Source organism: Pipistrellus kuhlii, unplaced genomic scaffold, assembly GCF_014108245.1.
Source record: "Pipistrellus kuhlii isolate mPipKuh1 unplaced genomic scaffold, mPipKuh1.p scaffold_m20_p_7, whole genome shotgun sequence".
Lineage (NCBI taxonomy): Eukaryota > Metazoa > Chordata > Mammalia > Chiroptera > Vespertilionidae > Pipistrellus > Pipistrellus kuhlii.
In genome coordinates this window covers 41,500,239-41,516,119 of record NW_023425573.1, presented here as the reverse complement: position 1 = coordinate 41,516,119, position 15,881 = coordinate 41,500,239, and the positions used below count along the sequence as shown (strand labels likewise).

The following is a 15,881-nucleotide window of genomic DNA, read 5'->3' as shown; positions in this document are numbered from 1 at the left end:
GGGCAGGTCCGGCCTTGCCATGCGCCTGCCGCCCTGGCAGGGTTGAGGGGACTGGGCACTGCCATCTTGTGGCTATGAGTGCCACCATCTTTGAAAGTGTGGCAGTCAATTAGCATATTCTCTCCTTATTGGCTGTGGGCACTGCCATCTTTGAAGGTGTGGCAATCAATTAGCATATTTCCTCCTTATTGACTGTGGGCATTGCCATCTTTAAGGGCAGAGCAGTCAATTAGCATATTCCCTCCTTTTTGGCTATAGGCGCTGCCATCTTTGTGATGGTGTCAGGGTCAATTATCATATTCCATCTTTATTAGATAGGATTACCACAAAATTTAGGGGCTTGAAACAACAATAATAATACATTATCTCTTATGATTTGTGTGTGTTAGAGAGAGAGAGAGAGAGAGGGAGAGAGAGAGAGAGGGAATATGTATGTGCCAGTCAGCAGCTTAGCACTACTGTGACTTAGCTGGAAACCACATCACTTCTGCCGCAATTTTTTGGTAGAGGCAGCTTCAAAGTTCAGTCCAGATTCAAGGGAAGGGAATACAGATACTATCTCTGTGTGTGTGTTTTGTTTGTTTGTTTTTTCCTTAACTAGAAAAGTAATCTCTATTTAGGTATCTGATAATAATATTTATATTGTGTTCTGTAATATCAATAAAATCATCTCAGGGTTATCTAAACACTGGTTATAAAAGTTGAAAGATCATAAACAGTATTTACATTATTATATCTGTATGAATATTGTTTGTTGTAGACCCAAGTAGAGATCTAGGATAACTGTTCTTTCTCTATAGCTCAATGTTTTAACCTTATTGCTACTCAAACTAAATGTTAAATCCCATTCATTATATTTCATCAATTGTTTAAAATCATGGAATGCTTAAATTTGCCTTATATTGGGACAATTATTTTTCCTGTATATTTTGTTTGATAGTTCTTGAAATAACTCATGGCCTTTCTCTATTTCTTTGGGTGAGAAAAATATAACCCATCTATAATATCTTTTAGCTATTGTAAGATCTTCTTTTGAAGATACACTTCTTAACAAGCACTTATTTCCCTTTCCATGTGTATAATTGATATTTTCTGTTATTTTAGTCTTGGATTATTTTTAGCATTTCTTATGTCCCATGCCTTCCTATTTTTTCATTTTCATTCTTATTTTTCTGGAATTTATCTTCAAGAAATGGCCTTAGAAAAGGCTCAGTGGAAGTAAATAAAAGGACTTATACAAGTAGAAATCATTGTTTTCTCCCCCAAATCCCACTGTTGACATAACTGACTAAATAGAGAATTCTTGATCAAAATTGAATTTCCCTCAGAAATTATAAAGGCCTTGCTTGATCTGCCTTCTAGCATTTCTTTCAGTGACAAAAAGTCTGATGCCAGTCTGATTTTTGCCCCTGTGCTTGGTAACTTTATCTGTTTGTTTTTCTCTTTGGAAGCTTTTAGGGTCATTCCCCCGGGTATTAATAATATGTCATTATTTCTTAGATATAGGTCTTTCTTATTTCAACCTGCTTATTATTCATTGAGTCCTTTCACTTATATACTTACATCTCTCTTTATTCTGGATGTTCTTGTTTTTATTTCTTTGTTCATTTCCTCTTCATAGTTTCTATGATTTCTCTTTGTGGAACTCTGATTTGAAGATGTTTGATATCCTAAATTGATTTTCTTACCTTTATTCTATTTTCTTTGTTTGTGACTTTTTAAAATGGAGATATACTTTTAATTTTATATTTCCATCTCTAGTCTCTTTGACAGCATTTCTTTGATATAAGTGACCAAAATATAAATATCTGTGCCATTATATATTTTTTCTGAATTGAATTTCAACAATCATAATTTTGAGCTTTATTTTTAGAACATAATTTTTTATACCAACCATTCTTTTCTTATACATGTCATATGCTCTCAAATATCTCCAATAATAGTAATTAAAGGGAATTTTGTTTTGCTTTGTTTTTTAAATTTCTTTTCGTTACTTGATATATTTGTTCCTGTTGAGTTTAGTTTTTCAGTTTGTTTAATCTTTCATTTGGCTGGCTGTCCTCAAACATTTTATGTTCTTTGGTAGAAGAGTTGACTTGGAGCTCAGTGTACTTCAGTATACACAGACAGAGAGTCACCCTTTATGAGATCCCTCTCCTGCTTCACTCACAATGCTTAAACAGAAAGGCTTTTATTATTGAGTTCAGACATTGGACTAGAAGTCACCAGATATTTCCTTTATTTATTTTGAAAAGAATTGCCTATTCCACCCCCCACCTCCTTGGAGTATTTACAGGGTGTCCCCCAAAAATGTATACACACTTTGAATTATAAAAGCAGTGTTTATTAAAATACATTTCATTTTCAAAATGTAATAGAATCTACAGACATCATGTGTATACCTTTTTTTGAGACACCTTGAATATCCGTAAATCCTTCCCTTACTGAATAGAAAGGAAGTTACAAAGTGTTGAGATTGGAGGGAGGAGCAGGGTAAGTCTTCTTTGAAATAATCTTCCATGGACTCTCTCCTTTTGTTCCACTTTTCAAACTGGGTCTCTGTTAGACATGCTATCTCTGAGCCCAGGGCTCTCTGGTGTCTGAGACTGGAGGGGAGATTAGTTTTCTAATCTGCTCACCCCCTCCAGCGAGGATCTTGTCTCCTGATGAAGGAATGTAAGCGTCTCTTCATGAGAACTGTGTGTGGAATGGAATATGCATTAATGCAGCCATCTTTGGAGGGCTTTTGAAAAATACAATCTGCCACACAGCTGTATTTTATAGATGAAAAAGCAAAGGCTTAAAGAGGGTAAGCAAATTGCTGTGATCACACAACTAGTAAAAAGAAATGCAATATAGAAATCTGAGATTGAAATCTGCTGGTTTCCAGTATCTAAAATCATTATGTTATTCTCTCTCCCATCCTAAATTCTTCCCAGCTCTAAGTTAAACATTTTTAAATATTTCAAATACATAAACATTTATTTTAAAAATGTGCCACATATTTCATAAATCTGGGACAGGGAATGGTAATATGAGGTCACAATAAATTTAAAGTCCAAGTTATCAAGCCTCTGATGAATTATTAATGAAGTCCTTGGCTTCATTCTTTCAGCAGGGATGTCACCCTTTCTATGGCTCCCAGAGATGTCCACCAACCCGTCTGCCTTCCAGGCCACTAACAGTCACTGTGGTTTTTTGTTTCCTCCTGCCCACCAAGACATCCAGATGTGTCCTATGGACAAGAAGAGCCACACAGAGCCTTCTGTAGGGAGGAGTGGCTGAATTGGGTGGGTGGTTCAGATGCCAGGCAGCTCCCACAGGAGCTCATCCTCTGTGGATGAGTGGGTCTGCTGGGTCCACCTGGCATACTGCCAAGCTGGTTGGAGTTGCCCAATGGGAAGGCTATGTGCATTGGGTGGAAACCCATAGAAACCTTGTCTCTCATCACCAGGATTCAATTTTATTTCCTTGAGTTGCATTTTTGTGGTTTTGTCTTGCGAAGGGATCTCATGCTACTGATAGTTTCCCATGGTGCAAAAGGAAGGCCGAGTTTTGTGCATAAATTCTCAGTCAGAGTCCAAATGTTGACCAGTGACAGTCACTGCTGGAGGGGGGCAAAGGTTTGCTGGGAGAAAGAATGCTTGTGGGAGGAGAGCAAATTCACCACTGCATGCAGGTGGCTTAGGGAAGTGGGGGGGAAAGTGGTGATGGGGGAAGTGTTGCTCCACCTTTCTCTGAACCTTTTCAATAGTGTTTTTCATAATTTTATTTTAGTCTTAAAGAACTGAACCCATTTCCTATTATTTGAAGCCCAAGATATGAAATTTTACTAAATGATTTGTTATTCATTTTTGACACTAACAAGAAACGGTCTCCTTCACTGAGACCTATGAAGAGTTGAGTCCTGATTAGTTAGCATTTCTGAGAAAGGTCTGGAGTCCAGAAAAATCAATGCCTGCAATGACCACATTCTCTCTTTATCTTGGATAATCCTGGAAAGCCTCAGCAAAGGACTTTATCTGTGTTTGCTTCCAGGTTAGTACAGGTGAAATCTGACCCTGTGCAGAGATAAAGCAGGCTTTTTGCCTCAATGAAATTTCTTTTTTTTCAAACTCTCTATAATTTACAAATGGTCTAACCCACACGTGTCAAACACAAGGCCCTCGGGCCAAATCCGTCCCGCCAAGCCTTGCAATGTGGCCCGCACCGCGCTGTCATCACTGCATTCCGCTGCGTTTCCATCACAATGACAGTTTATGACTGTTCAGTAAACCATTCGGCCCGCGATTTAGGCTGGATTTTAGATTTTGGCCCCTTCTCTGATTGAGTTCGACACCCCTAGTCTAACCTCACACGAGCTGCTCTGTTTCCCTTTGAGTCTCCCTGGAGTGCAGCTTCCAAGTTAGACCATTGGCTTAAGAAATTATTTATTGGCTGGAAACTGAATGAGGGCAGTATAGAAGGCACAGAAAACCACATTCATACGTTTAAGTAAGTTGAGTGGAGAATAGAATACACACATACACTCCTACGCAAACTGTTCAACAAGTCAGCAGGACTTGGTTCTGTGGCCCAAGCAAGGTTAAAACGAGAGGAGTAGCAGAAGGACATGTCCACCAGGAAATAGGTGGACACAGGGGCCAGGGCGTGGGAGCCTACTCAGGGCATCAGGCCTAGACTTCCTAAGTCCACAACGTGCCTCAAACGGAGATCTCTGACTTATCAAATGTATGCCTGGGGTCAGACCTAGCATTCTAGATTTTCACAGACAGACCCAGAGAGTAGAGATATTCCGTATCGGGCCATCAGTGTATTGCAGGACTGTACCACTCATTGTGCTCCATGAATTCGTGGTTTTTAAAAACAGATTTTATATTTATCTTATGATAGCACAATTATATTGCATTGTGTTTCTGTGTGTTAATATTAACAGGAAAAGTGTCTAGGATGACAATTTTTAAATTATGTAGTCATTTTAGTGTTGTTATTTATATTGAGAGTTTCAAAGAAAGTGAGCAGAGCCTCACTTGACCCCACCACCCCTGCACCTCCACCTTCCCCCGCCATGGAAAAGCTAAGGACTTTCCCTGTTTCCTCATTCCCAGCCACAGAAGAAAACACCTGCAGGGCTTGGTACACGCAAATGTGGGGGTGTGTCAGCGCTCAGCCTGCCTGCTTTGGGTCTCATTGTTAGCACCGAGCTGCCAGTTTCCCTGAAGCACTCAGCAGCCTTTTCTCCTTTCCACAGCATTTCAGGGTTGACCTGGGAGCACTTGTTAAATGTGCCAGAAATGAGAATCTGTGTGGTGTAGAAAGCACAGGCGAGGGCTGAACTGAGAACATCTCAGCCCAGGAGAGTAACGCCATAGGTCGCCTAGTGCTCAACTTGGGCTCCATTCTGTCCGATTCCTGTCACCCCCCTGAGCAGACCATGCAGTGTGCAGGTGCCTGTGGGCCCCCCACCATCACATAAACTCTGGGTGCTTACACACAATACCCAGCTCCTCTCCTAGCACAGGCTCCACAATAAACCTTTTTATTTTTTATTGTTAGAAGTGAGTTTGACATTTAAAAAGCAATCTGCACGTTACTCCTTCAACAATGATTTACTGAACAGCCACCACGTGCCAAGTGCCACTCTTGGCGGGGAAGAGAAGCAGGGGATAGGATGGCCAGGGCCCTCCTATCCCAGAGCCTACACGCTCCGGTGGAGGATAGTAACGAAGTTGGAAATAAATAAACCCGCCAGAAGACTGCAGCTGGCCCTGAGTAGTGCGCTGGAGTTACAGAGGGCAGCAACTCAGAGTTGGCTGCCAGAGAAAGTGACATTTGAGTTCAAGATATGTACCCACATGTAGAGCTTTTTATGGTGCTTCACACCACACCGAGCTATTTGATTCAAGAAGAAGTCCAAGATCCTGGATAGCATTCCAGTCTATTGCTTAAGATAAACAGTCTTTTGTAGTTATTATCTCCTAGTTTAGTCAATATCCCCTGAGGACATTGGATCATTAAGTTTCTGGAAAGAGCAGACTGCTGGTGGGGAAAGTGTCAGAGCTCGCTGCTCCTAGTAGCCAGATTTTAACTGGAATCGCCTGGTGTTTATTTCAACCCTTTCTCCCTCTTCATTTTTTTTTTTTTTTTTTTTTTACTCTAATAACTTTTTTTTTTTTTCCTGGAAGGTTCTTTTTATGTGAGGGATGATGACATCAATGACACTGATTTTGCAAACCACCCATGGAAATTGGTTCTGGCATTTTACTGTGACATCTCTCTTTGCCCACCGTGGTAGCTAATGAGTAGGAGAACTATGAGTAGGAGAACTATTTTTAAAGTGAAACGTTGACTCTATCAACGAGTGGCCCACTGCTATTTAAAGATGCGAGGGTTTTCTAAGCTTTCCATATGGGAGTAATTAAATCACTGCAGGTAACAAAGAATTAATTTTGAGGGATATTAAGCACCCTTAATTAGCACATTTGAGTTTCCTTTCTCCGCAGGGAAAATAGACTCATGGCAATTTGCCATGTCAAAGCTTCTAAAACTTCTTCCTAAACTTAGCTGAATTTCCTTTTACAATGTAAATGAGGGATGCAAAAATCTTTTAAGTAAAATCATTTCTAAGCATTTAGGAAGCCCCAGGGCCCCTGGGTTTTGTTAATAATTCTGTGGCAACCACAGGGGAGACCTTCCAAAAATGATATCGCCAATAAACTCACAGTACCTACATCTAATAACACACATCTGTGCAGATTCTTAAACGTTTGTTTTCTTCTAAATCCTGATTATGCTGTGTTTTAATGTTAATTTGGAGATAATAAAAATGCGAGACAAATAGAAACATCTCAGCCTAGACACATCCATCACATGGAGTTGACTGTTTACAATATCACATGCAAGTCAGCGGTAGAAGGTATTACTGTTTATTGGCCTCAAATTCAATTAAATGAGATCAATTAATTCCTTGGAATATTTACAATATGATTATCCTATCTAGGCACCAATGCTGCATTGCATTTAATTTAACAATGAAACATGGCTGATCACTTTGGTTATTATGTAGATTTGCATATTTTTTAATTTTAGGGGAAAGACTTTTAAAATTATGTGTACTTTTCAACTATAAGCATGTAGAATTTAATTTATGTTAATGATGGCTACGTAATGATTATTTTAGACTTGGACTTATTTTAGACTTGCGTTAGATGCACTTCTGAAGGCAAAACTAAATGATGAATGATTGCAAGGGAATGTTACCTTTGAAATTCTACCCTCCTTCTTGAATCCATATCTATATCATAAAAGGCCTGTGGTCATAACACCGTGACGTGTCACAACCAACTACCAGACTCACCAGGAGTGCATGGATGAGTCCTGTGGCAGCTGAGCGGGCAGGACTTTTGGAGCATCAGTGGGGTGCCAGCAGCATCTGAGGAGCATCGAGAGCTGCTAGTGGTGTCCGCCAAGTGGAGCATGCGAGGCTTTGGGGTGTGTGTGTGTGTGTGTGTGTGTGTGTGTGTGTGGAGGTGGAGGTGGGGTGGAGGATGGCGAACATGGCCCTGATGGCAGGTTAGGCCTAAGGGACCCTACACACACACAATTTAATCTTGTGCTAAGTCTCTAGTATGTCAATAAACACGAACTCTACCAATTAATGAAGGAAAGAAAAACCATAATCATTTGAGGTAGTATTGGTTCTCAAATTCTATCTAATAAAGAGGGAATATGCGAATTGACCATCACAAAGATGGCTGCACCCACAGCTGAGGCCAAGTTCTCTTAAGGAGACTAAAGAGCAATTAGCAGGGACCTGAGGCTATGCCCTCCCTTGCCCCCAAGGGGCTTGACAGGGGACCTCAGGCCACACCCCCCATCCTAGCTCTGGGCAAGGGGACCTGAGGCTACACTTCCTGCCCAGTGGGGCTTGACGAGGGTGGGACTGGCCGGGTCTGAATCTAGCCCAATTGGAGGGGTGGGTGGCGGCCAGGTCTGGGTCTCATGCAATTTTGAGGCATGTGTGGGTGGGCGGGTCTTGACTCTGGGTCCTCCTTTTAATGTGCACGAATTTCATGCACCCGGTCACTAGTAGTATATAATAGAGTTATAGTGTTTCATTTTCCCACTCTTTTAGTGTTTCATTTTTCCACTATTAAAAACAGCACAGAAAATGTTCAAAGTGCCAGGGAGGAAGCTGGTAGCTAACAGGCGCTACCAACATAACATGTGGCCTATGCCCTTTGATTCTGTTTTGTGATGGTACCCTGCAGGCAGCTAGCAATATATTCCAATATGTCACTTTGATCATTTCAGTATTATAATGTTATAGAGTGAAGCAAGAAGTGATTTATTTCTTTGGATTTCAAACTTCTCTTTCTAACCTTTGAACATACTTCTTTCTAGTAATAATAACCTCCCACTTTCCCTGCTTCATTTTTTCTCTTTCTTCCTTTTTCCCTTCTACCTTTAAGAGCATAGAAATTTAGGAGTGAAGCTATCCCTGCCCTTCTGTCCATAGTGCATTGTGTTAACTACAAAGTACTAAAGGGAACTTAGAAGAAATCAACTTCTTTTTATTTTATTTTATTTTTTTATTTTTTATTTTATTTTAAATATATTTTATTGATTTTGTACAGAGAGGAAGGGAGAGAGATAGAGAGTTAGAAACATCGATGGGAGAGAGTCATCAATCAGCTGCCTCTTGCACACCCCCCACTGGGGATATGCCCGCAACCAAGGTACATGCCCTTGACTGGAATCGAACCCGGGACACTTCAGTCCCCAAGCCGACGCTCTATCCATTGAGCCAAACTGGTTTCAGCAGAAGAAATCAACTTCTAAGTCAGTTGCAGACAGGAATACCTTTTCCAACATTCTTACCAGGCAGGCCTCTGCCTGAACACTTCCCATGACAGGCAGTTCACTGAATTAATTGATCTGCTGATTCCTATTTAGTCAGCTTTACATTTGACTCAAATTCCAGTTTCTTGACCACCTGAGATTTCCATTATTTTCTCAAATCCCCGTTAGCATCTGTATTCCAGCTTTCTTATTTGTATAGTAGAGGCCTGGTACAAAAATTTGTGCACTCAGGGGGTGAGGGGAAGTAGCCCAGCCTACTCCCTCTTGCAGACTGAAAGCCCTTGGGGAATGTCCGACTGGCAGCTTAGGCCTGCTCCTGAGTTGGTCTAAGCCATCAGTCAGACATCCTTAGAGCTGCTGTGGAGGTGGGGCTGCTCTCACCAGCTTCTGGCTGAGTAGTGCTCCCACTGTGAAAGTGCACTGACCACCAGGGGGCAGCTCCTGCATTGAGCATCTGCCCCTGGGTGGTCAGTGTGTATCATAGCAACCGGTCATACTACCATTCGGTTGATTTGCATATTTGCCTTTTATTATATAGGAAATTGTTTGTATCAAGACCTAGTCTCTGTGAGTTTCCACAATATATCATTGGTTTTATTTAATTATTTAATCTTCATCCTTGAATATGCTTATTCATTTTAGAAAGAGGAAGGGAAGAAGGGAAGGAGTGAAGAGACAGACAGATAGAGATAGAAATAGATATAGATAGATGATAGATAGATAGATGATAGATAAAGGGAGAGAGAAACATTGACCTGTTGCCTCTTGTATGCTCCCTGACCAGGGATGGAACCCACAAACTAGGTATATGCCCTGACTTGAACTTGCAACCTTTGGTGCAATGGGATGATGCTCCAACCAACTAAGACAGCTGGTCAGGGCTATCACTGGTTTTAAGCAGTTTGTGATTAATATGTTTATATCATCTTAGCAGAAAAATTATAAGAAATCAAGGTGCATTGAGCTTCTGACATCTTCATCCATTCTCATCTCATCCTCACTTTCTCTGCTGAGTGAAAATTACTTCTACTAATCCCAGGAAAAAAGGCCTACTCATTATCAGCTGTGAAAGGCTCAGCTTGCCTAAAAGGTAAATTATCTCAATAGTCAGGATTTTCCTTCCCTAAAACAGTGAAATTTTATATCCCTTGTTATAGCACATCACAATATTAACTGCCTCCATTTAAATGTTATTGGTCAAATGTTTAAATGTGATTGGTCAAATATACAGTGCTATGTTTTGTTTAAGGTGATGTGACTGGGCATGAATATTGTCCTTGAGTTCTAAGTTCATCTGGTCAACATAAAAATATTATCCCTATTTTACAAATGTAAAACCTAAGGAGAATTTGCTAGCCCTCTCAAGATAGTCATCATTAATAGTCATAGGTGTGCCAAAACGATACAGGCCAATTTGTTAAGTAGTGAGCTCCCTGTCATCAGAGATGTTTATAATAGTTTCAGTGGGCACAGAGAATGAATTGTACTCATTGGTATAAGAGGTCACTTCCAGCCCTGATATTGTTTCTATACAAAGTCAATAATTTCAAGAAATATTTTAGATTACTCACTCCTCACAAAAAATTAGCCAGAGGATTAGTTGAGTTCTCTGTTTCTTTTTGGTTATAAAAACCTTTAAATAGTGCAAAGTAGAAATCAGGCTTTTTGACTAACAATTCTGATGCCCTGCCCCCTAATGCTATTCATCTATATGTACACGTTTAAAAGTCCATCATGGTTGTCTATATCCAGTGAACATATCTTATGAATTTTTAGATGTGTAACTAAAGTGAATGTAATCCATAACTGAATAGCCCACAGTTAGTTAACCTGGTTGTTCCTCACTTTTCTTTGCTAGTTTTGCAACACATTTGACGTGCTGAAAATTTTAGTGGGATGCTGAGATAACACTAGTATGTTAAAGGAAATTGCAAAGGGGGAAATTAACACTTAACTAGATTTTGATTATTTGAGAGAAGACAGAAACTCCAGCCAGTAATTCAGTTTATCTGGGAATACAAGAGTAATTGATGTTTGTAAGTATTAGAAAATATTTTCCAGGGAGAGAAATTGTCAATGTAGAGGAGGCAGGAGAAAGATCTTTAGACTTCTAATACCTGGCATGGTTGCAAGAAATCTGTGAGCATGAGAGTGAGCAGTCCTAGTGGAGGACTTCTAGCAAATAATGTATATTCAATTTCTGTCCAGGTTACACACTTGACTTAGCTTAACTCCAATGCCATAAGTTAGACACTCATATCCTTTTCTTATAAAGCCAGGAGATGCTGAGTTTTCCGCAGTGCTATGAGTGGTTTCCATACTGTGCTAATAAATCTTGCCTAATTCTTGCCCTACTTCTGCCCTACATCCTGTATCAATGAAAACCCAAGACCACCTGGACATCAAAAAACAAGAGAATATTTAGATAGTTTTGCCAACCACAGTAAGAAGGTTCGTAAGAAATGACTGCAGAAATAATGTTTGGCAATATTTCAATTTTATTCCCAGTGAAAACCAGGTTCCTTTAAAATCAAGGAACTGAGTGTTTAAATTCAATCTTCACCTCAGCACTGTCCTATGTTTCAAACAATAACTAGATTTATTTGTATATTTTTAAAAACCTAGAATAATTGAGCATGTATTGTGTAACAAACATTGTGCTATAGAATCACTTAAATGCTATTATCATAGACTAAAAGCCCCTTGCATGAAGATTCGTGCAATAGGCCTTCCTTCCCTGGCTGCTGGCATCGGTTTTCTTCTGGTACCCGGGACCCAGCCTTTGCTCTGGCTGCAGCAGAGACAACAAGGCTTGGCTTCTCTGCTCCAGTGGAGAAGCTAAGCCTCTTCAGTCTTCAGTCTTGGCTTGGGGCAGAGCCTTCAGTTTTTGCTCTGTACCTGTGCATGCAAATTAACCTGCCATCTTTGTTGGGTTAACTTGAATACTCATTCCTGACTGGCTGACAGGCGCTGCAGAGGTACGGTCAATTTGCATATTTTGCTATTATTAGAGTAGATAAAATTCTATTCTCACTAAAATAAGTAGGAGTATTCCTTTGCTTCATAGTAAAAGCCCTTTGTAATCTGGCTTCTCAATTACCATGTTTTTTGCCCCTAAATTTTTCCTTTGTGCATTCCTTTTCAAAATCTACTCATTCTTCAAGGTCTGGTGTCATTTCTGCCTGTTCCTCTTCAACACATTATGTCTCTTCCCCCTTTGAGCAGGAAATCCTTGTTATCTGTAATATTCGGACACTCATCATATATTCTCCAGTGCCCTTTTGGCTAGTGCTGGTGTATTGATATCTGGCTTTTCCCATGAGCACATTCTACTTCCCAAATAGATTTTGTGTTCTTCCTATAAACAAGTACAATATGTTTGGACTAAGAACTGGGTGTGCACCTTAAGAATGAGAAGTGCCCTAGCTGGTTTGTCTCAGTGGATAGAGTGTTGGTCTGTGGACTGAAGTGTCCTGGGTTTGATACCAGTTAAAGGCATATACTTGGGTTGTGGGCTTAATCCCTGGTGGGGAGTGTGCAAGAGGCAGCCAATCAATAATTCTCATCAATAATTCTCATTGATGTTTATATCTCTCCCTCTCCCTTCCTCTCTGAAATCAACAAAAATATATTTAAAAAAAAAAAAAAGAATGAGAAATAATGCTCAGCTTTTTTGCTGGGGTAAAAGAGAGAGTGTGTTCTTATATAATGTTTTATATGCAGGACCCAAAATGTGCTTTCTTCTTATGCAGCATCAGCAGTATCACACCACACCCCCAAAATAACCTTTTTAAAAAAATATATTTTATTGATTTTTTTTACAGAAAGGAGGAGAGAGGGATAGAGAGTTAGAAACATCGATGAGAGAGAATCACCAATCAGCTGCCTCTTGCACACCCTCTACTGGGGATGTGCCCACAACCAAGGTACCTGCCCTTGACCGTAATTGAACCTGGGACCTTTCAGTCTGCAGGCCGACGCTCTACCCACTGAGCTAAACCGGTTTCGGCCAAAAAATCCTTTTTCCACCTTTTTACTCTCCTTATGTCTTCTATTTATAGGCCAGTTAGGGGCTTCTTTCGGAGTTGCAAACATGTCTGATGTATAAGTTGTATTTTGGTTTCCCAGGTCAACAACCAGAGGTCTTTCCTGCGCAGGTACAAAGTGGTCTCCTAGGGAAGTGTGCTGTACTGTCTTTCTGTGAGTAACCCTCCCTGGATCCCGGACTGAGGTTTTAAATATGTGGACTATAAGAGAGTAATGTCTTGTTTATAGTGGAACTCCTTTGGGTTGAAATAACAGAAACCCAACTTTAAAAGGAATTTTTTGTGTGAGGATACAAGACTGTTTCGTGACTGAAAAAGCAGTTGGCCCCCAGGTACCATGTGGAAATTCATCTCTTACCTTTACTTGATTCTATAGGTCTGCTTTATTCTTCTCCCCTTTTGCACATTAGCCTTTCCTACCCATATGATGAAATTTGGGGCTAACAGCTTCTGAGTTTGAAATCCTAGAGTCCAAGTGTACAGAGAAAGATTGCCTTGACCCATGCCCCAATCAATACCTAAAGACAAACTTTAATTGCTCTCTTGGGCCAAGGGTCCACGCTGGAACCAATAAAATGTGGTTAGACACGGAATATTTTATTCTATTGTACTTATGGGGTAGTCATTTGGATGGAGGGTGATAGGAAAGGGCTGTTGTCTGAAGATATGCTGGACAGATCAAAGAGTAGAAGTTTGCTACAAGATATTGTACATGTGTATGGAGGCGAAGAGTTTACAGCCCCTTCCCACATCTGCTATCTCAGTGAGAGCCTCATGGTGTTGAGTAGCATTAGCAAGACAGGAACTATTGGTGCACAACTTACATCAAAGGTCATAAAAATGTTCTTAGAAATTAAGTGACTTGTGCAATCCCACAGAAGGGTGGTAAATTATCATTCCACTCTCTAACAAAACCATCTTTCAAAATGTTCCTGAAATCCCACCACCTTCTCAAAGTTGATGAACAGGTAAGAAATACTATTTTAACTTGTGTTCTCCAGAAAAAAGAAAAAAAAGCAAAAAAAAAAAAAAAAAAAAAAAAAGCAATTCCAGGGAAGTATAATTTCAGAGAAGCAGGTCTGAGGTTGAAAAGGAGAGTGAGGTAGAGAAAGAGAGAGAGGGAATATAAGGGAGTGAGTTACTGGGGCCACAGTTTTGAAATAAGCTGATTGATTTTTATCATATGATATTTTCAGAGAGGCTGTTTGAAGCTCTTGTGTGTGGCCCTATGGGCAGGCAAGGAAAAGGAATAAACATTTGCCCATTGGATTCCACTGCCCTTGATCAAAGATCAGGCCCTAGGGCATTAACTCACAAACATTTCCTGTTGCGCATGCTTGGGAGATACAGCAGGACTTGCTGGACAGCAGAGAGGTCCTCGGGTAGAAGGCAAGATATTGTCAGGTCACACATGAGAGTGACATGAGAGAGCGGGAGGTAGCCATGGAGAGAGTCTGGCTGGCCCAGAAGGCCAGGCTCTATCATGACATGACCTCCTGCCACAAATGTGGCAAGAGAAGGCAACAAACCTCCTTTCTGTGGCCTATGAGAATGTAGTTGATGCCAAGGCAGTTTCTTGGAGGGTCATCAGCAACACTGAGCAGCTGGCTGCATGGTCTAAAGTGGGGATGGTGCCACTTCCATTCTACCTCAGAATTGATCCCTCTTTATGCCCACACTATTCTTCACAAGTATATAAGCACTTAACACAATTACTTATTCAGATTTCTTTCCTCTCCTAGAGAAGATTTGGAGTGAGGAGTTGGAATAATGGTGATTCAGTGACTCAATAGTTTATCGAGATACATCTACACCATGGAATACTATACTGCTGTAAAAAAAGAAGGAACACTTACCATTATGCTAAGCAAAATAAGCCAGTTGGGGAAAGATAAATATCAAATGATCTCACTCATTTGTGCAATATAAACTGCTTCGAACAGACCATCCAACCTCAGAGGGGAGGCAAGGGAGGGCTGGGGGTGGGGTAAGAGAGCAACCAAAGAATTTGTATGCATGCATATAAGCCTAACCAATGGTGACTTTGAACAATTCCGTGTAGTACAGAGGGAAAATGCCTAACCAACGGACACAGACAGTAGGGGGCAGGTGCTGGGGGTGAAGGGGTGGGAACAACTGGAAAGAGGAATAGGGCAAAAGGAGACATATGTAATACTTTAACAATAAAGAATTAAAAAAAACATTCAAAATAACCCTTACAACAGAGAAAATAAATAAAAAGCATTTTATCATGAAAAAAGAGTTGATATATTGAGTACCCACCATGGCCTGGGCACTATTTTAAGTGCTAAGGATAGAGTAGTGATAGACACAAACCTTTAACTTTTTGAAGCTTACATTTTAGTTTGTGTGTGGAGAGACCAATAAAAAATAAGTAAAAAATATATTGTTGAGGTGGTGGTGCATGCTTTGAGGGAAAACAAAGCAGGAGAGTTGGATGGGAAGAGTGGGGTGGGGCGTGAAGGTTGTAGATTAATGAGGGTGGCTTAGGGAAGGTTTCACCGAGTGAGTGACATTCTAGAAAGAGCAGACATGGACTGTTAGGGGGAAAACATTACAAGGATAGAGGAAAGCAAGTTTAAAGGCCCCAAGGCATGCTGGGTGTTTTGCAGGAAGGAAAAGGAAGCTCAATCTGACCAAAGAAGAGTAAGAGACTAGATGTGGTCAGAGAATCACTATGAAGTCAAATATCTCAGAACATGAAAATGACATTGGCTTCCACTTGGGGATGGATGGTGAGGCTAGTAGGGCTTTAAAACACAGAAGTGACCTGACTTACATTGGGGCCAGGTGGAGGTGAGCAAAGTGGGGGAGGATGGGGACACCTGTAATAGTGTCAACAATAAAAAGGAATTAAAAATAATGAAGTGTTTGTTGATTTTTTACCAAGATGGTAGTAGAAGAAGTGGTGTGATTCTGGTTTAAAGATGGAGCAGGTAGGATTTCTGATGG

The 15,881-nt window shown here is 40.5% G+C and overlaps 1 long non-coding RNA gene across 1 annotated transcript in view; it reads right to left on the bottom strand.

Annotated features, from left to right (window-relative positions):
* Window positions 1-15,881, bottom strand: part of LOC118709785 — a 35,693-nt gene that overhangs the window by 17,301 nt on the left and 2,511 nt on the right. Inside the window, exon 2 of the long non-coding RNA XR_004985135.1 lies at window positions 14,224-14,285. This is a non-coding gene — a long non-coding RNA (uncharacterized LOC118709785). The remainder of the gene's footprint in view (window positions 1-14,223; window positions 14,286-15,881) is intronic.